This window comes from Rattus norvegicus, chromosome 16 (genome assembly GCF_036323735.1).
Source record: "Rattus norvegicus strain BN/NHsdMcwi chromosome 16, GRCr8, whole genome shotgun sequence".
Taxonomy (NCBI): Eukaryota; Metazoa; Chordata; class Mammalia; order Rodentia; family Muridae; genus Rattus; species Rattus norvegicus.
In genome coordinates this window covers 15544791-15551598 of record NC_086034.1, presented here as the reverse complement: position 1 = coordinate 15551598, position 6808 = coordinate 15544791, and the positions used below count along the sequence as shown (strand labels likewise).

Below are 6808 nucleotides of genomic sequence, written 5' to 3'. Positions count from 1 at the left end.
GGGAATCACCATCCCTGACCTCAAGGTCTACTACAGAGCAATAGTAGTAAAATCTGCATGGTATTGGTACAGAGTCAAGCAGATTGATTAATGGAATAAAATAGAATACCCAGAAATAAAACCACACATTTGATCTTTGATAAAGATGACAAAAATATACAGTGAAAAAAAGAAAGCATCTTCAGTAAATGGGGCTGGTCTAATTGGCAGTCTGTATGTAGAAAAATGAAAATAGGTTTATATTTGTCACCTTGCACACAGCTCAAGTCCAAGTGGATCATGGACCTCCCCATAAAAAGAGATACACTGAATCTAATAGAAGAGAAAGTGGAAAAGGGCCTTGAACTCACTGACATGGGGTGGGAGGGCAAACTTCCTAAACAGAACTCTAATATCTCAGGTTCTAAGATCAAGAATTGATAAATGGGGTTTCATGAACTGAAAAGATTTGTAACACAAAGAACTTAGTCAATATGACACATAGGCAACCTACAGATTGGGAAAAAAAGTCTTCACTACCTCCACATCTGATAGAGGGATAATATCCAAAACACATAAAGATCTCAAGAAGTTAATCTCCAACGAAAAGTAATCCAATTTAAAATGGGGTACAGAGCTAAACAGAGGATTCATGACAGAGGAATCCTAAGGGGCTGAGAATTCCTTAAAGAAATGCTCAAAGCCCTTAGTCATCAGAGAAATGTAACTCACCTGAGATTTCACCTTACACCAATCAGAATGGCTATGATCAAAAGCTCAGGTTACAGGACATGTCAGTGTGGATGTGGAGAAAGAGGTACACTCCTCCATTTCTGGTGGTATTGCAAACTGATACAACCACTCTGGAAATCTGGAGGTTCCTTAGAAAATTTGAAATAGATCTACCTGTAGACCCAGCTATATCACCCATGGACATATACCTAAAAGATGCCCCACCATGCCACTTTGGCACATGGTCTACTATGTTCACAGCAGCCTTATTTGTGTTAGTCAGAAGCTGGAAACAACTGAGATATCCAACAATGGAAAAATGGATACAGAAAATGGGATTCATTTTCACAATGGAAGACTACTCAGGTATTAAGTATGAAGACATCATGAGCTTCGTAGGCAAATGGATGGAACTAGAAAATATCGTATAAACTGAGGTTACCTAGGATACAGTCCACAAAACTCATGAAGATTAAGAAGCTGAAGGGACCAAGAGAAGATGCCTTAATACCAGTTGAGAGGGAGAAGAAAGCAATCACAGAGGGCATAGGGAAAGAGAAACCTGTGGGGGAGAGGGACAGGTACCAGAAAAGGGAAACATGATCAGGTTTGAGGGGTGGAAACAGGACTGAATCCCTGAAAGAAGGTAAACAGGCAACCTCTTGGGAAGTATGTGAGGAGGGTTGGGGGTGGCTAGAATATACCAGAAACATGGGAGGTAAAAGACTCTCAGGAGTCAAAGGGAGGGAGCTTAGATGATATACCCTATAGTGGGGAGAGAGAACTTGTAGAGTCCACCTCCAGTAGAATGACAGGGCATGAAGTATAGTGATGGGGTTGCCATCCCACAGTCAAAAACTCTGACCCTGAATTGTTCTTGTTTGAAAGAACTTCAGGGATAAAAGTGGAGAGGAGACTGAGGGAAATGACGTCCAAAGACAGGCCCAGTTCAAGGGGAGGCCCCAAGGTCTGACACTATTCCTAATGCTATGGTGTGCTATCAAACAGGAGCCTATGATGACTGCTCTGAGAGGCCCAAAAACAGCTGAGTCAGATAAAGATACACTGAACCAAGGGACAAAAGCAAGGGTTAAGTGAGGGAAAAGCTTGGAAGAAGCTGAGGAGGAGGGTGACCCCATAGGAATACCAGCAGTCTCAACTAACATGGATCCAGAGATCCCTCAGACACTGAGCCACCAACCAGGCAGCATACACCAGATGATATGAGGTCCCCAACACATATACAACAGAGGACTGCCTGGTCTGGCCTCAGTGAGAGAAGATGCATCTAACCCTCAAGAGACTTGAGGCTCCAGGGACTGGAGAGGTGGCCTGGGATGGGGGCAAATGGGGTGGGGAAATCCTCTTGGAGATTGGATAGGAGGGAAATAATAACTGGAATGTAAAAAAAAATTTTAAAAATAATAATAAAAATTATTAAATTGATAAAACATCTTTAAATGCCATATTCTACATATCTCTGAGGTTTTTTGTTTTGTTTGTTTGTTTGTATATTTTTTTTGGAAAACCACCTAATTTTCTTGGTATATTTGAATAGGCAAATGTTGCTTGTTTCTAAGTACTATCTAATTAACTTAGAAAACTCCTGTGATTGGTGACAGGAGATGCTGGTGGGGATGTGGAAAAAGAGGAACATTCCTCCACTGCTGGTGAGATTTAAGCTGGTGCAACCACTTTGGAAACCAGACTGGTGGTTTCTCAGAAAAGTGGACATAGTTCAAAATGAGTACACAGCTATTCACTCCTGGGCATATACCCAAAAGATGGTCCAACCTCTAAAAAAAACACATACTCCACTGTGTTCATAGCAGCCTTATTTTTTTTTCTTTTCTTTTCTTTTTTTTCTTTTTTTTTTTTTTCGGAGCTGGGGACCGAACCCAAGGCCTTGCGCTTGCTAGGCAAGCGCTCTACCATTGAGCTAAATCCCCAACCCCAGCCTTATGTATAACAACCAGAGCTGGAAAGAACTCAGAGTCCCTCAACAGAGGAATGGATACAGAAAATATGGTACATTTACACAATCAAGTACTACTCAGCTATTAAAAACAATGACTTCATGAAATTCAAATGGATGGAACTAGAAAATATCATCCTGAGTGAGGTAACCCAGGCAAAAATAAACCACACTTGGTATGTACTCATTGATTAGTTGATATTAGGCAAAAAGCTCATAATACCCACAATACAACTAGCTCACACACCATATGATTCTCAAGAAGAAGGAAGACCAAACTGTGGATATTTCAGTCCTTCTTAGAAGGGGGACCAATATACTCACAGGAGGTAGAAGATGGGAGGGATTAAGAAGAGAAGAAGGGAAGGGGAAGAAGTGTGACAGGACCAGGTATGTGAGATGGGGATGATATAGCAATGGGGGATGTGAAACTAGAGGAAGCCACCAGAAAGTTCCAGATGCCAGGAAAGCAAAAGGCTCATTGGACCCAAAAGGCGTAACATTAGCTGACACTCCCAAAACAATTGGGGAGAGCACCTGTAGAGACCACATCCACAGGTTAGGCAAGGCCCTTCGTTGAAGGATGGGGTCACCCATTCATCTCCAAATTTTTATCCCAGGATTGCTCCTGCCTAAAGTAAATATGGAGACAAAGTATGGAGGAGGCTGAAGAAAAGAAAAGAAAAGGTCTGCCCCACCATATACAGATACCAAACCTAGACACTATTACTGATGTAAAGAAGTGCTTGCTGACAGGAGTCTGATATAGCTGTCTCCTGAGAGGATCTGCCAGAGCATGACAAACACAGAGGTAGACAGTGACAGCCAACCATTGCACTGAGTGTGAGAACCCCAGTGGAGGAGTTAGAGAAAGGACTGAAGGAGCTGAAGGGTTTTGCAACCCTATAGGAAGAACAAGAGTGCCAACCAGTCTGTTCCCCCAGAACGCCCAGGAACTAAACCACCAACCGAAGTGTACACATGGAGGGACCCATGGCTCCAGCTGCATATATAGCAAAGGATGATGGCCTTAGCTGGCATCAATGGGAAGAGAGACCCTTGGTCCTGTGAAGGTTCAATGCCCCAGTGTAGAGTGGTGCTAGGGGGGTGAGGTGGGAGCAGATTGTTGGGTGGGGGAGCACCCTCATAGAAGCAGTGAGAGGGAGGATATGATAGGGGTTTACAGAGGGGAAGACAGGAAAGGGATAACATTTGAAATGTAAATAAATAAAATATCCCAATTAAAAATGAAAATACCTGTGATTAATTAAGCTAAGACCTAACAAACTCACAAATTTGATTGACTGACCATTAACCTGTGTTCCTTAATTAACCTGAACATTTTGTAATAGTAAGCATTCAAAATGACTAGAATTCCCATTGCATTTTTAAGAACTACTTAGGTACAATACCTTAAGAGGAGTTGATATATGGTATGTTGTAAGCAAAATATAACCATTATTATATATTAATATACAAAGATCTAGACCAATGTAATGAACTATAAGTTTAATTTTGCATTAATATACAAAGATCTATAAGAGTAGATTAAATAATCTACCCTTTATTCCTATATGTGGCCAGTCATTGGGAGCAAGCACGGCCTTGAACCGCTCCCGGGTTTTTGCACCAATGTTGTGATAGTATCGTGACTCTAGTCTGGACAGACCACACCAGGTCAGTAAGGGTCCCAGGTGGAAGAGGTTTATTGAAGTAAACAAGAAGAGGGGAAGAAAGAGAGAAGGGAGAAAAAGGAGGAAGGTATCAGAGAGGGTCTGCCTTTTATTTAAACTGTGATGTAACTGCTCCAAGGTGAAGGTGGGAGGGAACCAATGTATCTTGGGAATGAATGGCGATTGCCTGGCAACAGATGCACACCTCACTGTTGCCTGCAGGTGAACAGGTAATGTCACTGCTGGAGGCGAAAGCGGTTCCTGATACCAACACCTGTTACCTAAATAAGCAGAAAGATTTTTAACTCTAACACAGTAAAAACTAATTACAATTATGAAGTTAATCCTCTCAAGCTTTCCACATTGCCCAGCTTGGTTGTATTCGCTACTCTTAGGATTGTTTTTAAGTTCAAAGTTCTACAATATTCGTGTCAGTCTCATTATGATGCGGTTCGAATGTCTTGAGCAGTTTGTAGTCTGAAGCTAATTTTTTTCATGTTTTTTGTCAGCTTTGTGGTAACCCTGGCTAGATAGAACATAGCTGTTAATCCAAAGGTACCTGCTGGTTATGCTGAACATGGCAGCAGAAGAGGAATGGGATGGTTTAAACCAGCGGTAGTTTTACCACAATCCAGGTAGATTCGTTATTGTGGGGAACAGTTTGTCCAGTAGTTCTGTTACCATAATCTCGGTGGGTTCTTCATTGAAGGAAGGCCATCTTGCTCAGTGTAGTGTTACCAGAATCTAGGCGGATTAGTCATTCTGTGGCCCCATCATGATTTTGGAAACCTAAAAGGTTACTTTTAGCAATGATAGAAAACCTAAGTATTTTAAATGACATTTCCATCAGATCTCAGAAAGATTTGAGGACCATAATCTATAAGGTACATGTGAGGTATGCAGTCTTTGTTTCTACTTCTTGCTTGTGACTCAAACCTGAAAATAGGCACAGGAAGCTATGTTGTAGTCTGGAGATTGCCATAAAACCGCCGAGTTGGACACCATTCTCAGTTAAACAGGGCTGGTTTGTTGAATGCCCACTCTAAGACTGATTAATCATGGACAATCGGCATCAAATCAGATGCTAAACTGAAAGCTCGAACCAAAATTCTAGAGCTTTTAAGCCTAAATAGCTATAAACATCTGTGCCAAGTTATCCGACGAAAGAAGACTTAGAGATAGGGGCTCCTTACGAACCTGTCTTTGTTGTACATTTATTTTGTTCCCATTGGTTGAGTTATTCAAGTATAGTGGGACAACTTGCCTAGCATTCATGTCTCAACTTGCCAATCAGGGTATACACTACCCACATACATGTCTTCTTCTCCAGAGAGGTCTTGGGAACTTACACATGATTCAATCCCACTCTATATGGAAGTTTTACTCCAGACCCCTACTTTAAACAATGCCTTTATTCCAAATGGCTTTTTGTATTGGTGCAGGTGTCTTTCTAATGCACAGGTCCATCCCAGGAGCCACTTACAAAACCATGAAAGCTGATACGTAGGGGCAGCAAGTACTTTCAGGTGGTTGGATAGGATCGAGGTTCTAACCGACCTCTATTATGATTGGTTTCCAAGAAGATCAAAGCATGGAACATAACAGAATGTTCAATAAACTCTGGCAGGAGAAATTTGCCTAGTAATAGCACATAAGAAAGTTTCCTTGTAACAGTATAAATGACTGGCTGCAGGCATAAAACAAAATGGCTAAAATTATGCTAAGGAAGCAGGCTAGATGAAGCTTAATTCTAGAATTTCTTAATACTCTGACTACTAATATTATATATATACATATATATATAAAATAGATTTTGAGACAATATTCATAGTTTAAGAAAAGTTTTAATGAGTCAAATGAAAACCACACAATTATTATAGTGGCAATAGAATAATACCTATTTTTGTTTTCCTCTGTTCCAACCAGGTGGTTCTTCTGATATAAGACAGAGATTTTGAATTTCCCTCTAACAAGCATGCATGGGTTGAGACAAGGAGAGAGCCACATTCCAACATCAAAGTCGGCTTCATTTTTATTTGAATTGCAGCCACAGAGAGACCACTTGCCAGTTTTACTTGTAGTGGGCAGCAATACTGTTTGTCCGGTGTATTCATTTTCTAGGGGCATAATCTCCTGATGAACCATCCTTTTTCATCAGATGTTTCACTTATCTAGTGGTTTCCACATTCCTTAGTTCGTTGATTTTTATTCTTTGGTAGACATAAAAACAAATGCCCAAATCATCACTCTGAGGTGTTCCAGTTTTTTGGTGGGTTATATCTTACATACTTAAGGCAAAATATTTTTGGCAATAAGAAAGTATTATCATTCAATTGAAAAAAAATCTTTTCAAAATTTGAAACTAAATATACCTTACTGGATAAAATATGCCTATTTCTCCCCTTTTCTTTAGATATATAATTCAAGGTTTAAGTGTATTTATTTTTAG

The 6808-nt window shown here is 40.5% G+C and overlaps 1 long non-coding RNA gene across 1 annotated transcript; it reads left to right on the top strand.

The window, feature by feature from the left end:
• Window positions 1–4848: 4848 nt before the first annotated feature.
• Window positions 4849–6604, top strand: LOC134482325 (uncharacterized). Its single transcript, XR_010058356.1, has 2 exons — window positions 4849–4994; window positions 6286–6604. It is a non-coding gene; the product is annotated as an uncharacterized LOC134482325 (long non-coding RNA).
• Window positions 6605–6808: the final 204 nt, after the last annotated feature.